At 41.5% G+C, this 18,957-nt stretch overlaps 2 long non-coding RNA genes across 13 annotated transcripts in view; one reads left to right on the forward strand and one right to left on the reverse strand.

Annotated features, from left to right (window-relative positions):
- LOC128073569 (uncharacterized) overlaps window positions 1-18,957 on the forward strand; it is a 108,662-nt gene that overhangs the window by 50,930 nt on the left and 38,775 nt on the right. For 9 of the 12 annotated variants that reach the window (XR_008202764.1, XR_008202762.1, XR_008202765.1 and 6 more), the window contains one exon: window positions 15,740-15,862. This is a non-coding gene — a long non-coding RNA (uncharacterized LOC128073569). Of the gene's footprint in view, window positions 1-3,008; window positions 3,281-12,300; window positions 12,407-15,739; window positions 15,863-18,957 lie in introns of those variants that run through there. The other 3 variants (XR_008202763.1, XR_008202769.1, XR_008202768.1) reach the window with 3 other exon arrangements.
- LOC128073571 (uncharacterized) lies at window positions 14,791-18,896 on the reverse strand. The gene is made up of 3 exons (XR_008202774.1): window positions 18,589-18,896; window positions 17,561-17,787; window positions 14,791-17,457 (listed from the first exon to the last, which is right to left on the reverse strand). It is a non-coding gene; the product is annotated as an uncharacterized LOC128073571 (long non-coding RNA).

Genomic DNA, 18,957 nt, shown 5'->3' on the forward strand with positions numbered 1-18,957 from the left:
ATCAAACACACGATGTCTCAACATTTTTACTCATGTTAGGAGTGCAAACAGATGTTGTGAGGGAGTAACAAGTATGAGATGTTTTGTAAGCAGGAGCCTGGAAGGGGAATACCTGCGTTTGTGCCTTCTGAGGAAGGAGGGCAGGCCAGGAGTTCAGGTTATCCTGAAATGGGGATTGTGAGCAGGAAAACCAAAGTATATATATGTTACTTCCATTGATTCTTCCTCTCCTACTATTCTTTTCTCAGTCTTGTGCTTGGATATGTCAGCAGCCTGATTTTCACTAACCTAACCCTCAAATCTGCCTTTGTTGTAATGCAACAGAGTTACAAACGTATCAAAACCCATAAGGCATTTGGGATTTGTGCTGGTATGTAGGTGCTGGACTCTCCCAATTTTATTATGTTGGGAAATAATATATAGAGTGCTAGGAAAGGCACGTTTAGCATGGCTTAGTATGAAGCCTCACCAGAAGGCAGGTTCAGCCTAGAAACCGAGTATCACCCAGAGTCAGGCATTAGCTAGGAATAGGTGCCTGCCCAGTGTCCCTGGAGTGGGATTTCTGAGAGTGGGGATCAGTGACATGCAGCTGCTCTTTTTTTTTTCTTTTTTTCCAGCTGTACCATGCCACTTCTTCCCTCATGCGGGCTCTGGTCCTAGCTGGCTTTATACTGATTCAACTCACTTGAAAGTAGGTTTTTTGCCATTGTTGTATGATTGAATTGGGTCACTGAGGAAAAGAACAAAGTGGAAAGCAAAGCACGTGCCTGAGGGTGGTGTGAAAAAGAGCTGGGACTCCATTTTGGTTGCCATAAGATGTTAAATACCCTCAGACTGCCTTGCTTTGGGAATTGCCTTAGAAGTATGGTTCTGTGACAACTACCCAAGTTAGTGCAAAACCTTTTAATTCCATTAATAAGGGTTAAGAATGGGATGTGAGTTGAACAGGGTTATTTTGCCTGAACTGTTTGCAAAGCACGTACAGCTGAGAAGGCAGGTGGGAATGGGAACCTCTGCCAGGGTTTGGAGAAGTGAGGGCAGGAACCTTTTAACAACCGCATGGGTTTTGATCAGAGCCCAAATTTTTGTAGACAAAGGTGATGTAATATTCCCAGGAGCTGGAAATTACCTCACCTTAAATACTCCTCTGAGTTTTCACAGAGAAAGTGACTGTAGGTGAAATATATTTTGAAAACGTCAGGAGGAAGGTTTCTATTTTTTATTCAAGAGCCATAAATGTAAAACTTACTTCTGGCACTTCACAAAATCAGTTGACTTCCATAATGTCATATTAGTGATGGAGAAGATTGCCTCTGGATAATTGTTCAGTAGAAATAAGCACAAGCAATAGAGACTAAAGATCACAGGCTCCTTTCCTAAAATACCCTTTTAGTAAGAGCTTGATAGGCATTGCTTTGTGATAGTTTTGAGGTTCTGCTACTGTAAAAGGTGAGGGATCCTTGTGTCAGCTGAGCCTGGGGACAGAGGGCTGCCCAGCAGGCTGGCTTCTCAGAGCTTGCTCTTTGCACAGTGCATGATGGCAGCTTGCCCTGGCAGGCAGGTCGTGTCCTGTGAGGGTGCTGTTCCCTTAGTCTACAGGATGACAGCAGTCAGTGACTAATACTCGCCATGAAGTGGCAAATAAGTCTTCCATTCATCTGAAGTTTTCAGTCCAGATGGGGGGGTGAGAAGTGATTTCTCCCCATTTAAAGTAGCAAGTAAATATAGTAAAAAGTGAAGTGGCTGAACGTTATCAATAATCTTCTCCACGGGTGTATTTCTTCATCCTTTTCTGCCAAAGTGGAAAGCAAGGCTGGTAAATGCAGCCAGTGCTAAGGCTATAATCTCTACTATGGAACATCTTAGAGGAAGGCAATGGAGCTGGCTGCAGCTCTGACAAATTCGCTTCCACTCTCTGGAAAGAATCACTAAAATCCCCTCTGTGTCTTTGGGATGGGAAGAAGTACCCAGAACAAAGGGATTAGAAACAGGTGGAGCCACTGTTATGTTAGGAATTGGACATCCAGTTTTTAAAGGGATTTAGAAAGCGGAATCAAACTTTTTTCAAGTTCATTGCACATGCAAGGTTGCAGTGTTATGTACAGCTGATGCACATAAGCCTTTCCCAGATACTATAGGCATTAACAACAGCTCTCCAATAACTGTAAGATGATACAAGTTTAGCAAGAATTTCAAGCATTTGTGGGAGCAGATAGTTTGAAAACATAACAGCTTTGCCTGGCCAGGTGGCTAAGTTTGCTTGATTGTGTTGACAGGAGGACAAAGCAGTTCATACAATGCATTGCATAGTTTCTTCCAGTTACCGGATGAGACTGGTTGGTGCTGGCTGAACAGACTAAGCTGCTATGGCAGCTTTCCTCTTGCCACCTTTTATCTTAATGCATTCCATTTTTCCTTTCATTACAAATTTCCAGGAATGGCTCTGTTAAAGAGCACCTTCCTACCTCTTGCTGTGCTCTGAAATACTGTGATCTTACAACAACTAAGGATCTACTGCATTATGGTGCAAGCTCTAGCATCTGTCACTAAAACTGTAACAGAGGAGCAGCAAGAACCTAGCAGCAGGAACAGGACATGTTAGTGAGACATAGAAGAACTGTCAGGCAGGACACGGATGCTCAAGGGAGCTCAAAGTGGGGGTGTTTGTCACACGAACCATTTCAGTGAAGTTGCTTACAATAGAAACAGAGTTTCTGCACTTTGGAAGAGTCAGGGAGAAAAAGATCTCAGGGCACAGGAAAGTAGGCAAGGAAGGTGTGGTCACTTTCTTGTCTGCACTCACAGCCCAGCTATTGTGCACGCAGAAGTCTGCAAAGTTTGTTCCCTTACTGAAGGTATCTAGGAAAGGAGTAGAGGTGCTGTGCCACTATCTGAAATGCTCTCTTATATGATGACATTATGCACTTTAATTGCTTTTGGAGGGCAAAACCTTTCTTACCTTCAGGCCTGCTAACCTGTTTCTCATTCATCCTCTGTCTGCGTGTAAGAGACAAAGCATGTAGGGTACTGCTGCTGAGCTTCTGGACTGACAGAGAGAGATGGTGCGGGGAGATGAGCTGGAGCAATGATGGCCACTGCCAAGATGTGGAGCATACTACCAGTGGAAGCTGAAGGTAGAAGTATTCACCCACCACAAATGAACTGGAGAAGACAGAGATGAACAGCAGAAAAAAAATGAGTCCAAGTGGCTGCCAAATAGGTCAGGTTTCTCTGAACTGTATCTTCTACACTGTAGTGCCTGAGTGCAGTGGACAATAAGGTATTGATATTACAACTTCTTTTTGACTTCTGGTAATCTCAGTATTTTCTCTCTATCAGAAGGATTTGTGTACCATGTCTAGCAGTGTGCTTGATAGCCAGTATTGTCCTTCATCTGCTCTAGATTCTTACTAATGAAGGTGATGATCCTTTGATGGTGTGTCAGCCATCCCTGGCACACTGATGATCAGTGCCACTGAACTGGGCCTTCTGCACTAGTGACTTGATTGGGCTGGATTCCTGTCTCTAAGTTTTTTGGTGGCTGTTTTTTTTTTTGTTTTGTTTTGTTTGCTTGTTTAATTGATTTTGAAATCAGTCTGGTTAAAGAACTTCAGAAAGTGCCTGCAGATCAGTCCTTACAGAGCATGGGTGTTCAGAGTACAGTGGGCAGCTCCTGAGTCCCAGTGATGTTGGACTGCGAGGAAGAAATCAAGCTTGTTTTCCTGTTGTGGGGGGAAGACAAAGACCATAATGTGTGTGTGAGGGGAGGAGGTTGTGGGGGGGAAGGGGACAAGACAACAGTTTAAGCAGCGTCTGCTGACTCTGAATTACTGGAAACATCTTGTTCATGTGGCACATGCATATGATGTGGTCTGTGCTTGCAAATGCAGTGACTACCTGTGCATATCAACTCAGTATAATCTTTTGTGGAGTTAATAGCAGTAAATGATCAACTTAGATTTTCCAGCTTGTCTGGAGGTTAAATTTCTTTAAATCCCTTTGGTGGAGGTGCAAGTGCACAGCTTGGGCTGCGTGCTGTGACCTGTAACAGGATCTCACTGGAATATGCTAGCAGTGGTGGCCTTCAGGAGGGAAGGCAGATATTTACTGATATAAGGGGAGTGCAAGGTGGAGTAAAAGGAAGTTTAAAAATTAACAGAAGTAAGACCTTTCAGCTGTGACTGTTGGTAAGAAAATGAAAAGCAGACATACCATAAACCAGATAAAAAGCACGTGGAGAGTAGTGAGACTCGAGCATCCTGAAGTCTGAACAAATAAGTCTGCATACATTTGCATATATTGCAGTGCATTTGTACTAATAAGAAACGTGAGGTGGGTGTAGCACAACAGTTGTTCAGCCCAGTGGGTGCATGGAGGGGGCTCTCACATGGGAATGGGACATCTCTGGGAGCAGTGTGGCTGGGCAGGTGAAGCAGCAGTTGGATGAAAAGAAAAAGCCATGCCCTGGCAGGACTGTCGGACGGGATTCCAATGGGGTTGTGCTGCAGATTAGGTGGGAGTGTAGTTGTGACTAACACAAATAGTCCAGCCCACAGTAAAACAACATGAGACATAAAATGAGTGTAGGTTGGCATGCGGTGACTGTAAGAATAGTTTGCTGGAATGTCTGTCCCAAGGTGTAGCATCTAGGTCTTGAGACCTAGCTGAGTTACGGCCTTGTTCTTACCTCTTCTGTTTCCTTCTCCATCATTTACAAGGATCTTTGTCTATCGAGTTTTAAGAAAAAGAACAAAACAGAAGACTGAAGGAGTGATTTGTCATGGAGAAGAACAAAGCATGCTGCAGGCACTGCTTTGATAAAGCTGACCTTTCAATTTTCCAGTTCAGTTTGTTACTCCCAGAAGTCTAGAGACGTCTGAAAAGCCTGATCAGTGGGGACTGTGAATATAGGTTATTGGTGTCTTGCATGTGGGTCCCTCAGTTCTGGAGCACAACTTGGCTTCTGAATGGCTTGCATGTCAGTGTGATGAGAGGTCAGAGTACCCTGCACTTTGAAGTGCTGTCTTCCAATCCCTTTGCTCTTGGCAGTGCTGGATCATTTCTCTTAACTGAAGAACTAGGATTGCATCTTGCTACTTCTTGCGTATGGGGACAGAAATGAAAAAACCTCACAGAATATCAGGAAATATATAGCACAGACTTCCTCAACAGGATAGCCAGGTAGTAGCTGTGGTCCAGCCAGCTCTCTCAGATTGTATAGTCTTGATGGGAAATCATCAAATCTTCCTTATTAAGATATTGATAGTTTGATATGAATAAACTTTGGTATAAGGACTAGCAATGCACTGTTGTGGCTGAACTGATGAGAAAGCTTGGCTGTGTCAGACTACCAGTCAATGCAGCTGCTAATTTTCAGCCTGACTGGCCTGACACAGCTTCTGAATTGCATTTGCTACGCAGGTAAGCTCTTAGACCATATGTCTCAAAACTCTCATGCTACTATGTATATAACTGCATGCTGCTATACTCCTGCAGCAACTTTCTGGACCTCTCATTAGGAGGTTTACTCCAAAGAGAAGTCAGATGAACACAGTGTTTCTGTGCAGCTGCTCACCTCTGCGCAATTGAGAAAATCGGTGCATGTCTTCAGGTTCTCTTGTCTTTCTTTCTTGGTGTGAGGCCCAGCTTTTGTCTTGAATGTTCAGCAAATGGATTCTGATAAATGGAGAATAAGATCAATACTTAAGAATCTGGTGATGTGGGCAGAGTAGCTGTGCCAGCCCTAGCCCTGCAGATCCAAGCAAGCACATCTGCTGACATTCACTGTCCTGGATCCCTGCCCAACACAGTGCCACCCAGCACCACCAGCTTCTTTCTGCTCCTTGGCCCCATGCAGGATCTCCATGTGAGTGTCACCTGGTTGCTGTGTTTGCCATGTGGGAGCAGCAGATGGAAAAGCCCATGTGATGCGCATCTCACAACCAGGGATGTGCATGCTCCTTGTTCATCAAGCGCTCCTCTCCTAAATAGCAATCCCTGATCCCTGGCCACCCTTTCCCAACTGCTGTCAGTACCTTGCATTCCCTCTTCTGCGCCTAGCAGCCCCTATAGCTCCTCCAGCAGCAGTGCTGTATGTCTCCTACTATCTTCTCTTTGGATACAGAAAAAACATCCATTCTCCCAGCCTGCAGTGCACCTTGGCTCTTCAAGGATGGACAAAGCTTGCAAAGCTGAGCTAGCAAGACAGGGTGAGATGGCGATGGAATTAGGGATGGAAGGTGTTAATGATTCCCTTGAAGAATACTGGACGTTCATAGTAATGTGAAAGTGCATGAAAAAAAAAACCACAAGAGCTCAGGTCAACAGATGTAGCCTCAGTTTTCTTGCTTTCTTTTCAAATTTTCATCTGGTAAGGGTAATATGTTCCTCAAAAATGTAAAGATTAATGAAAGAATTAAAGAAATGATGTCCAAAAACTACTGCTTCTTATACATACAGAGAATTGCTGTTGAGCAGAGTACTAGGTCGTGCTTTCCTTGGCCAAAGAAGTTTTGAGTTTTTCTCTGTGGCTGGCAGATGCTCTTTGCTTGCACTCTGATCTTAAAGTAACGCTGTCTTCTTTCCATCTTGCACATAACTCCTATTAATAAAAGCTTGGAAACAGAGTGGATCTGATACATCATGAAAAGCTGTACAAAAGCCTGTTTTTCTGGATAGGGAAACTGAGGTGCAGACAGGCTCAGTGCTAAACATTACAGTTAATTTATGATTTTGGATCTTCTGCTTTGCCTTTCAGCTCATACTGCTGTTTTGCAATGTCAATAACACCAGTGTGATGTTTTTGACTGTTTAGAGCAAGGTATTTGCATTTCAACCAGAAATATTTACCAAAGTTGAGTTGTTTGGACTGCTCATACCTCCTGCACAGGTTGATGTAATATTAGCATGATGACTGTTTTATAGGGTTTGTGTTCTGACACACGGACTTTTACAGCATGCTTTTTATTCATTTTATGGCTACAACTTTTTTTTTCAGGATCACTTAAATAAAGAGGTTTTCTGCAGCTAAGAACGTCAGAGGGAATCAGTGTTCTCAACAGAAAAGAGACGCCATCCAAACTAACTGTATGAAGCTAGGAGCACTAAGATTGAGAGATCTATATAAAAGAATTCGTCACATAAATTGAAACTATTTAATATGCATACACAGGTTGGATCCCTAGATAGAACATGTATTTCACTCAACCTAAATGCTGGCAAAAATACTCATCTTGATGATGTATCCTGTGCAGCACTCATACTTAATTTCAAATAGTTTTAATCTATATTTTTATTTCTGGAAAGGAAGTTTCATGTAGTGCTTTTACTACTGCTTTCCATCAAGTCCTGTAACTGTGATAACAATTCTGGTCATACGTATCAGGCAAAGGTAACCTGAGAGTTGTTAATTTTGAGTATAATTTTTTTCTCAAAATTTGGTTTTCTTGTTTTGTTACATCACAGAATCATTGAGTGGTTTGAGTTGGAAGGGACCTTTAAGATCAGATAGTTCCAACCCCCCTGCTATATGCAGGGACACTTCCCTCTAGACTAGGTTGCTCAGAGTCCCATCCAGCCTGGCTTTGAATGCTTCCAGGGAGGGGGGGACTAGATGAGTTTTCAGTTCTCCAAGTATACAGTGGTAGTGTGATGTCTGCGCTCTGGCACCACTGCGATATCATTCTGAACAGATGTTTGGAGTATATTTAGGCCAGCTTGGGTGTCAATTCATGCTGTAATTTAAATTCTACAAAAGGGTTATTTTGCAGGGTGTGGAAGCCAGATGTCTAAATCCCACTGACTTTCAGAAAAAGTTGTGAACATAACTTCCCTTTGTATTTTTTCACAAAAGCAAGTGTGGAGTTCATGTAGTTTTGCTTTCTTCCCCCCTTGCTCATGCAATCTCTTTCTGGTGTTAATCAGAACTATTGTTCTCATCTGGGCTGGTCCTGTAGAGTGGCGAGTTGTTAATCAAACAGTGCATGCCATCTGCTTGAAGCCACGTACAGTATGCTAGGGTAATCAAGGATAAGTGCTCTGTAGTCTGCTCTGGTTTCCTGTTATCCTCTCTATTTTGTGAAATGACAGCTTCCCAAGCTTGTTTAAATAAACAGAATTGAAAAAGGAAAATACTTGTTTTGATGGCTGGGTGTCAGGAGTGTATGTACGGCTTGTTTTTCTTTCCCTGGGCATGATGAAGCAGCACCTCGTAGCCACCTTATTTTGCTTGGCTGTGCTCTTTAGTTTCCCATTTTTTCTTATGTGGATGCAAAACAATATAAAAATGTAAGCCAGATAGTATTTGGGAGGTTCTCATTTAAAACAAGACTACATTGGTGCACAGATTTGCACCATACAGTCGAAAATATGAAGTACTACGACTGTAGCTATTTTGACACAAAGTTCTACAGGAAATAATTCTCTGACCAAGTTTTCCTTGAGGTGAACAACTCTTTTGAGATTCCTTTTCTTTCCAGCCTTTGTTTTACTCCTGTTGCTTATGCTGAACCAGTCTTCAGCTCAACTCAGAAGCAGCACGATCAGCACATGTGAGGAACATGCAAACAGCTGCAGGAGGGACAGGGCCTCCTCAGGTGGCTTAATGTGGGCCTGATGTGTTGTAGGGCTGTGGGGTCAAGGCTGGAGTACCCATATTGGTGTGGCTGTGTCAGGCTTTCTTATCCATTTGGTACTTCAACTGTTCTTCTGTGTATTCCATTAGCATCACTGCTAACTGCTCCCAGCTCCCATTCTTGTTGTTGCACTGCTCTTTCAACTGTGCTGTCCAGCCTGTTGGGGCAATTGTAGACCGAATGGATCTATCTACAGAGAACCACTTATTTTGCTGGGTTGTTTTAGAGGTGGATCAGCTCTCTGATCAGATTCACTGCATGCCTGTTCTAGCAGCTTGGCTGGCAGAGCAGAAAGAGAGGTAAGATGGAGAAGTTGTTCAAACCAGCTGGAACAGCACCACTGCCAGAGCCAAACTCCATCTGTTATTGCTCAGCCATAATGTGCTTGGACCAGGCATCCCTTTCTGTCCTTTTGCCTGGATCATTCAATCTTCCATAATGTTGAATGAGGAAAAGATCCTTGTTTATGTTCGTAAGAGTGCCATCATTTCATTTACTCCTCCAAAGAACCTCGAGGAGTTTTTACAGTCCCTTCAATGAATAGTTAAGTCATGCACAAGAAATTCAAACCAGATTCCTGAATTTGCTGTTAACAGTAGAATCCAGCCACAAGGATTAATCAGGGTTATAGGCAGAAGAACTATTAGATGGCATGGACAATTCTATGTGGATGCATGATCTGGATTTTGTGGCAAGAGATATCATGCTGAACGTTCATACCCTCTGTTATTCTTTTTCTCTTGTTGTTTTCACAGCAGGCAGAACTAAAGTCAATTCAGTAATGCTTTTTGGCACTGGAAAATGTTTAAAGTTGCAGTCCTGCTTTCCCTCTGACCCATAGACATCATTTGAATTGAAGAGCTTGTAGATTGAGATTACATTCTAACATCAGAAATCTGTCTAATCATTTGGTTGTGTGGTGAAGTGTTTAAGGATGTGATTGTTATTCAAAACTTAAGAAACTGAGTTATGGTAAGAGGAGATAATAAAAAATGCATTTCAGTAGTTTACAATAAATAGAATATTATGAAATAACAATATACTAATATATTGTACTTGACATAAAAACCTTGAATTTTTTTGTACATAAATTTTTAGACAAATTTATGTTTGATTGACTAAGAAAAAACATCTGCACAGGTAACACTGCTTCCCCTCTGCTTATTGCTTGACAATTAAATGAGATTTTCATACATTATTTTTGGAAGAGCTGGTCTTAAATGGCTTCATAAGACACATTTTTAACATCAGATACCTTTGCAGTTGCACCCACTACATCTGTTTATACTGCTATTGCATACACAGGTGTTTTGTACTCGTGGTAGAGGCTGACATTTGAGCTGTGAGAGTCCCATGCTGTGAAATTCCCCATATAATGCGCTGGCTTCTCAGAAACAAGCTGGTGAGCTAAAAAGGGAGATAACTGGTTCCTACACAAACTAGTAGATATAATTTCACTCCTGTTAATCCTGAAGCGGCCCCTTATGTTTATAATAGATTGTTTTTTAAGGAAATAGGTGAACTTTTCCTTTTTAAGTGATTCCAACTATTGCAGGTCTCTCTAGGAGCCTGTGTCAGAAGGCAGCTTTAAGAAAAATGGTGGATGCCTAGGATTATCCACACTGTTGAGGATGAACTTGCTACTGTTGTGGGGCTCTTCCTGTCATGGCAGTAGATCATTTCATGTTCAATTTGTGATTTCCTATACTCCCAGCTTTTATTTTGCAGAGTTTTTGCTCAGTCTTTCCTCACCTTGTATTTGTGCAGTGAATTATCCCCGAGCGTAGCACTTTGAACTTACTGAATTAGGTATTATGTATCTTGCAATTTTTCAAGGCCATTTTGTGTTTTGTTTGTTTCTACTTTGAGGCTTGCAACACCTTGCAGCTTGTTTTCCTTAGAAAAGGATCTGCACTACCTTGTCAGCCAAGACTGGCTGTCTTGGAATGAAAATACAGGATAATACCAATGCATCTCTGTGTAACACAAGGCTATCTAATACACTCTATAGAGCCATAAGGAAGCTTTGAAAATTACAATTTGAATACATTTTCCAATTTGTTTTGCATTTCTCATACAAAATCTGTAACTAGACTTTCCCACATTTGATCATGGGAATGTCGTGGGAGACAGTATCCAAAGTCCCGCCAAAGTGACAGCTGTATCATTTCTGTTGTATTTCCTACAGGTGCAAGGTAGTTTTCCTTCTAGCCATCCTAAAAAATGGGCTCTGCTTTTCCTTCTTCAGTCCAGTGGCTATTCACTGAAAATGGAAGTATTGACATAAGCAGGTTTTGCTAGAATGAACAAAATGTAAGTGTTCGTTCAAAGGGGCACGTCTTTATTTGCTTAAAATTTTAGGAACAGGCCAATTTGTTCAGTAAATAAAATACGCTTGTGACCTTCTGTACAACCTCTCCCTGCCCTCCAAACTGGTGGTGCTGCAAAATATAGATCTCTCCTGCAATTAAATACTTTGAGGTTTCTGAGAAGATAACACTGGTTGTTTCCTACCAAACTGGAAGGAAGTTACATCTTTAATGTATGTGTCTGGATTACAGGATGTAACCAGGCAAGTAATTACAAATTCCTGTTTCAGAGGCATCTTGGAAGGGCTCTGGATAAAGATTTTGTTTCCAGCAGCTACCAGAATTGCATTTCTCCTGTTGTTTTGTTTTTGAATTTTAGTTTGCAGAAGTAGCTGGTTGGTGTTTCTGTCAGGTAGCTATGTAAGGAGTTTTATGTATATTATGCAGCTTTATATCAAATGTATAGCCCTGTTATGTGAACCCATTGTATTCTGCAGTACACACTGAGCCATAAAATATCAACAGTAATATTTTATTCAGTAATGTGAGATGTGATCGTGGCTTCTTTCCACATGTGAGTAGGTTGATCTTTTTTTTAGCTTAGTGGAAACAGTAAATGACATGGTGGAAAACAATTCACTGGAAACATGCAAAGTCCGTTCATGGTGACAAGCTGTGTCATTTCCTACCTCAGCACAGATAGACTGACTTGGCCACCTTATTTCCTTCTATCTTTTTTTTTAAACACCACTTCAGACTCTTGTGGTAAGAAATTCATAGCTGGTTATTAACCTCACATCTTCATGGGTTCAAAGACATGTAAAACATTTTCATTTGCAGTATGTTAAAGGCATTAGACTCTTGTATCTCTCTCCTGGTAAAAGTCCTTTGCCTGGAAGCCTTGACTTGGTACTGCAGCAGCACAGCATTGTGGAGTTGCTGTTACAAAGCACAGGAAGATCTTTTTCACTGGGCAGTCCTGATTTCTACGCAGCTTATTTGGAAGTAAAATTAGAGGTTGTTTAAGGTTTTTACTCTGTTGGTGAAGCACACTGATATATCTGTTGCAACAGTTCCTTAGACTAAAGGTATTTTTCAGAACTATGGTCAACTTGAATGCAATAAAAATGATCAAAAGTCTGTGATAAAAGACTGAGAGGACTGGGTTTGTTCAGCTTGAAGAGGCTGAAGGGAGGTATGATAACAGTCTTCAAATACAAGAAAGGTCAAACTGCAAATAGGAAGAGGTGAAGCCTTTGCTTGTATCATACTTCTTGGCTTTTGAACCCAGCCCAGCAAGATTACCAGATCTGAGGTTTGTGTAATAACAGTACAGGTCATGAAGCTGTGAAGTTGTTGGTACTGTTATCAGTTCTAAGTCTGCAGAGCAGTTGTTTTTTTGCTGGCTGAAACTGAAATCTCATCTGCAGGCCATTGCTTCTAAGTGAGTGGCTGCAGGAACCGGTAGGTGCTACCTGGTAGGTCTCTGAAGGCAGGTTCTGCTCTTACCCTCTATTTATCTTTTCCTCTCATCACTCTCCTCTCTCACTTTGTTTTTGGAAACAGCTAGCATTAGTTGCAGCTGAGGCTTTTAATTTCATGGTCAGTTGTCCACTAGAATTTGGGCTGGGCTGTTTTGTCACAAAAATGGGCTAACTTTCAGTAAAAACTGAGAGGAGAAAGCAGTGTAGGAAACTACTGTGTCAGTGCCCGTAAGGAATAGGTGTGGATGCGGTTGACAGTTACCAGCTTGTACTAGAACTCAGTTGATGTGTTTCTGCATGGAGAGATTGCAAAACTGCCCATGTTTTAAACAGCTGATGGGTAGTAATCTTTTCTTTATTGCTAAAATAAAGAGTGACACAACAGAAGGGGACTGATAACCTCTGCTCTCGTGCACAGATGGGGAAAATCTCCCTGTTGAAAGGTGCACACTCATATTTATTTTTCCCCAGGTTCCAGGAGGCAGAGGTGCTGCCTCTCCTAAAGCCTTTTGGTCCTCATTCACCGTGCCCTGGCAGTTCTTATTCTGGTGAAGAATTCTGAGAGAGCAGGCTAACTGTAGAGTCCCATAGGACTCACACACTGGCTCCCTGTTTGCTGTTGTATCTCTTCACTAACCCCGATGGCTCCCAGGGCTCAGCAGCAGCAGTGTGTTTGGAGCTAACAGAATGGATATATATACGTATTTTTAAACTCAAATATTTTGAAAAAGATGTTTAGGGCCCTGAGAGAGCTTGAGCAAATTTTGTTCTTCCGCCCAGCGTTCTTTTCCACAGTGACCCCTCTCTGAAACTGGCGCTCACCGTCAGCTTGCTCACATATTTCCCTCAGTTGGGCTGTGGATTAATCAGTCATTTGGTAGGTGTCTGGAAGTACGCTCTTTCAGATCAGCAGGGTTTAGGACAGGAGAAGCATACCATTATTAGATATAATTACAGAAACAAGCAGCCTGCTGGTTTTTAAAACCCCAGATCATTTCCTTGCAGTGGAAGAGTAAGTTGCACTTATGTTGTAAATATGATTGGCCATTTTTGATGTTCAGACATCTGTTGTAGAGTCAGGTATGGCTTCACAGTCAGCTTAAGACCACATTGCTGTTGAAAATAGTGGTCATGCCATGAAGATGTATGGATGAGCCTTACTTTGGATCATCCACTTGTTACAATTGAGCCCCTGGCTGCACAAGTACTATTGCTGATGTGAAGGCAGAGCAGGGAGGGCAGGGCTGTATGGGGCACATAGAGCACGGCACAGCATCACGGCTGGCTATGAAGCCTCAGACTCACAGCCTGGTTTGGGTCAAGCAGCAGGCTCTGTACCAGCGCTGAGTGCTTTGTCCACTTATCTGCCCTGCAATGGCAGTGCTGTTTGTCCTGTTTGCCCAACACACAGAGAACTGTTTCTTTCCTAAGATCATGAAAAATTGTCCCTCTCATAATTTCAAATTCTCATTGCCTAGGCTAGATAAATGAGTGCCTTTTCTGTCTTTCTTCTCTTTGCTTTTGGACTGACTTCTCTATCAGCCATGAAGCATTGCATCCACTTTGCCCTTGCTAATTCTTGGTGCTTTGACATGCCAGGTTGATAGAAGAGCTCTCCTGAGTGGTCTTCTCTATCAGCATATTAGGAAATTTTCCCCTTCTTTCTAGATTTTAAAGAGATTGTAACAACAACAAAAAATAAATAAATAATAATAAAAAAAATGGCGGGTCATCCTCTTTGGCTTCATGCAAATTCTGTCTCCTTGAGGAAGCTGTTATAGCTGACTTGACTGGGTTAGCTGATCATCTTTGCTGACAGGAATCATATTAATTACAAGTGACCTTGAGAGATAAGGTTCCATAGGTGTCTGCTGTCAGAGTGGAAGATCACGTTAAGAAATCATCAAATTAAGTGGAGTAAACATGAGAGGTGGTTTATTTATTTGTAGGTTGCTACTTTGATCCATTGTGTTCTCGTTGCAGTACACAGTTACAGCAAAACAGTGGCTGTATGGCTATTGCTACAAAGAACAGCTTTAGGGCTCACAGGATTTTAATTCAGTGGCCATGTAAACTGGCTAAGTCAGACTCCAACGAAGCCACCCCTGTGGTTTCCTGTCCCTAGGCACTGGCATGTGTCCTCATGTTTGTACATGCAATAAGGGGGGGATACATCCCTCAAGAACTAACTTGAGCAAAACAAAGGCAAAATCTATTTTTCAGCTGGGCAAATTCCCCATTCCTGTCCATTGTAATGCTGTGAAAAAACATCTTTCTATGCCAAAAGGAAATGGAGACATGGGATGGGAAAAACCAGGTGAACCCATGATGTCAGGGACGACTTCTCTGGGAGACAGAGCCAGCTAATGTTTAAATAAAATGTTTATTGAGCATGAAGTAGGGCATTTGATGGCAGGGCTGTTTGAGCACTTTCTAGGCACCAGAAAGCCCCATCTTTCTGACAGTTTGAAGTCTCCCAATCTGCCATTTGTGGAGTTGAGGGGTGATCCATCTGGGAGAAAAAGCAGGGTTTAGGCGGGGACTGGGGGTGCAGTCAGTCCAAAACCTGTTCACTCCAGGACCTCACAAACATGCACTGTCATGAAGCAGAGAACAGGATCAAACTGGTGGTGGGTGAATTTTTTAAGCTGGCATTGCCATGACAGATCAGCAAACTAAGGGAGAAATATATTTGCTCACATGGGAAGGTTATTACTGATGGAAATACTCCACGCTTGGTCTTCTTTTTAAAACAACAACAATCAGCTTAAAACTGTATCTTGAAATAATTTATTTTTTTTCAGCGTGAAAGGTGAAGTGTTCATATATGCTGAGAATCTGTTTCATAGCTCCCATTTTTAGTCACCGAGTTTCTCTTTACTTTTTTTTATAATTTTCTTTCATAGCTGCTTTGCTTCTGATTCTCTTTACTAAGGCATAGATGAGTCTTCTATTTTTTTCCACTTCGTTTCATTCACTGAAATGTATGACTGTTATGTTTTGGGGTATTTTTTAAGTCTTTCATCCATGGACTAGAATGATTGAATTCTTTTAATCTTATGAGTTTTAAAAAAAAAAACAAAAAAATGCAAAAAAGGCCATGACTTGAAAGTGAGGTTTATGCTCTAATACTTTTTCTCTCACGTGTAAAATTCTCTTTGCTAGAGATGGGCTTATCCTGTAATGAAGAGAGTAGACTGAAATGGAGATAAGAGAAAAGAACAGTTCCCTAATTAGTGTTCTAAGTACTTCTCTGGAGTAGATACTCTATGCGTTTTCTTTTTCAGGTGAATGAGCTATCTTTGTTTTCCAGGAGGCTTTGCACGATGGTTTGTAATGACTTGCCATATGCCCTATCGCCTTGCAGTGCTCGAAAAGGAAGTAAAACTGAGAATTACTGGTCCCCAGCCCTTGATTTAAACTTCTCTATCTTCAGGTATGTTTCTGGGCTCTGTATTGGAGTTACACTGCTTACCTGTCAGTGCAGTTGGCTGCACTCCCATGACAGAGCTTTAATGGTAGAAACATGGGGGACGTTTACATACCAGCAGGATACTTGTGCATGGATCAGTGTGCTTGCATTTGCTACTCACAAAATAATTTTTCTTTTGACATCCCATGTGAGGGATTGATTTACAGAAACACCATAATTCTAATCAGCTGAGCAGTTTCTTCTAATGGTGCAGAAGCCAAAATTGTCACAATTTAATGTGGATCCATCCTGTAACACACTCTTACCTATCATGAGACCTATTGTGCAAAATAGGTATCTGGTGTAACTGTATACCAGCCTGCGCACAGCTGGTGTCACACTGAAGTCATCCATTATTTTCAGAAAGTTTTTCTCGTCTGGTCTCCCTAGCTTCTCAAAAATAGGTTTATATTAATAACTTTATGGTAGGCATTTTATGTTTAAATATGTTCCTACTATATTGGGATTTTAGTCCATCCAATAAACGTCCTCTGTGATAAACAATAGAACACAGCACTCACTAAATTTAGAGGGGAGATTCTTAGTCTTAAGTTATTTGCCAAACCCTCATTCATTTTGGCAGTGTCAGCTGGCTTTTAAGTAGTAAATGAATTGCTGAGTATGTCTAAAGAAGAGCCTGTCAAATGATTGGTATTTGAATTTGATAGCTTCATCATGAAAGAGATTCCAGCACAAAAGAAGGAAGTCTTTCTTTTTTCTCAGTCTCCACAATTGAAACTGAAGCAGCTACAAATTACATCTTTCCTCTGGTGGGAGCCACTCATGTGGATAAGCGTTTGTTACGCTGCGGTGCTCTCTCTGCTATTGATGGTTTTCCATGCTCACTTACTCAGACTTCCTGTGTTGCTGATTGTAATTCCTTATGGAAGTACAATGGCATAAGGAGTCATCTGTGCTGGTGTGGTGAGAAATCTAATGAATGGATCATGACAAAGTTTTATTTTTATAGGAACCAGAGAAGCTATGAAATTAGCAATTGATTGCCTCACTTTTCAGTTAGTCTGAACACTTGGACAGAAATATCACTGCTCCGCTGCTCTGCCTTGCTAATGAGGGAAGACTTAGCTACTGGGAGAGATTCAAGCATGATGTCCTTCCTTTGTTATGTGCTAATTCTGTATTTAACCTGGGTTTTACCCTTCTATATGGGATGCATTGTTGCACCTAAAGCAATTGACAGAGCCTCGCATGAAAGCACTGTTAAAAGCTACCTTGGGATGGTTTTTTATCAGCTGTTAGTGCCAGGTGGATATGGTGATTGTACTCACATAAAGGGATAATCAGTTTTGTAACACCGTCCCAGAGAAGTCTTCTGACACTCATTCCTACGTGCTGCTTACCTGTGCAGATTCTCTCTTTGCATCATTGGCCAAATATGGGAGACATAAAAGCTTTGCTTAGCATCTATTATCCCAACCTGCCTATAATCTCTTCATTTTCATTCTTCCCTATATTTTAAGCATCCCTCAGAAATCCAGAAGTCTGCATGCCTGTTGCTTGATTGCAGGAACACATCAGGTGCCCAGTGTTGGTCTGAGCTGCAGAGAGCAAAAAGAGAGGAAACATGCAGACAACCGTCTGTATTCCTAATTAAGAAAACAGTTTGAAATGTAAAGAATATTCGTAATCTTGTAAACTTACCTTGTTCGTTTCTCCTTTCTCCTTCCTTTGCTCTGATCCTACTGTTGAAAGGGTTTATTTCAGATACAAGGTGGCAGAAAAGATAAGTGGTTGTTAATTGTTGGGTTGGTTTTCCATATGACCACAGTTGGGGCTATAGGTTGGTAGAGTGACTCTCCAGGGTGTTTAAGCAATACTGTCTTCTATTTATTTCTGGAATCCCTTTTTCATTTGTGCACTTCAAGTATCTGGTAAATGGAGGAAAAAAAAAAAATAAAAGGAAATTAGCACTTCTTAGCAAGTAAATTACTTGTGGCTTATTTTTTTTTGAAAGTGAAAGCATTTATACACAGACTTAAAACATTGTTCACTTCTTGATCAAATCTAAATGGCCATGTGTTTGCATGCTGTCCCTTCCTGCTTGACTGTCTTGCTTATTTAGACAATATGTTGATAGTTTATCTCACACTAGACTATTGCAATAGATATTAGTTTCTTTGTGTAGAGGAAAAAGAGAATTTTTCACCTGCTAAGGCTTCTAGGCAGTAATTATTGTGTAAGATAAACATCCTGTCTGCTTCTGTGGTTTGCAGTCCTTACCAGCCACTCAATTAATTGAAGTCCTTCAATGTAAGACAGAGAAACATTTCCATGATACCAATGGAAGGTGTCACCTCATAGACTTCTTTCTTCTACTGTAATGTGTAAGAGGGCTCACAGCATGGCACATCTATTGTAAAGGTCACCACTATGTGAAAAAGCTAGTTTTTTCATTTCTCTTTCTACTCTTCCTCCCACCATGAGCTGCACAGTTCTTGCTTTGCACTTATCTTAATCTTGGTCATTTCAGTTCTCTGAGCTCACAAAAAACTGTTGCAGCTCAAGAAAGTGCATATTCTGAGTATCTAGTGAGTCAGATCAGCTTGGTTGTGCTGCCAAGCCATGCAAGGTATGGAGCAGCAAGACACAGAAAGGAATGGCGGAGGAGGCAGCCCACCCATTTTAGCAGCATGCTGTTAGATCAAGCCAGCTGCAGTGTGAAACCTTACCTGCGAGAGACACTGTGCTGAAAGCCTGCTGAAGTCTGGAAATGGCACAACAAAACTGCCACTGGTCTTTTCAGTCTTCTAGTACGTAACTGGACTACTCATCTCCTTTTGCTCAACAGCTGTTCTGAATAAGTTAAAATTATCTCCCATTTTCTTTCCTGGGAATAGGTCCCTCTAAAAAAAATTCTGAGCAGACAGAAGATTGATAGTAGAATGTACAAACAGGAGCCAATGGACCTCAGAAAGAATAAAGATGGGACTAACATGTCTTCTAATCCCTAGGAGTGGGTTCTTCTCTCTATTACATTTCATCTACCTTGACTAAATTAGGGCAGCTACTGTTTTTAGCATCAAAGATTTTAAGTGCAC

Source organism: Tympanuchus pallidicinctus, unplaced genomic scaffold (assembly GCF_026119805.1).
Source record: "Tympanuchus pallidicinctus isolate F22 unplaced genomic scaffold, pur_lepc_1.0 scaffold8, whole genome shotgun sequence".
Classification (NCBI taxonomy): Eukaryota; Metazoa; Chordata; class Aves; order Galliformes; family Phasianidae; genus Tympanuchus; species Tympanuchus pallidicinctus.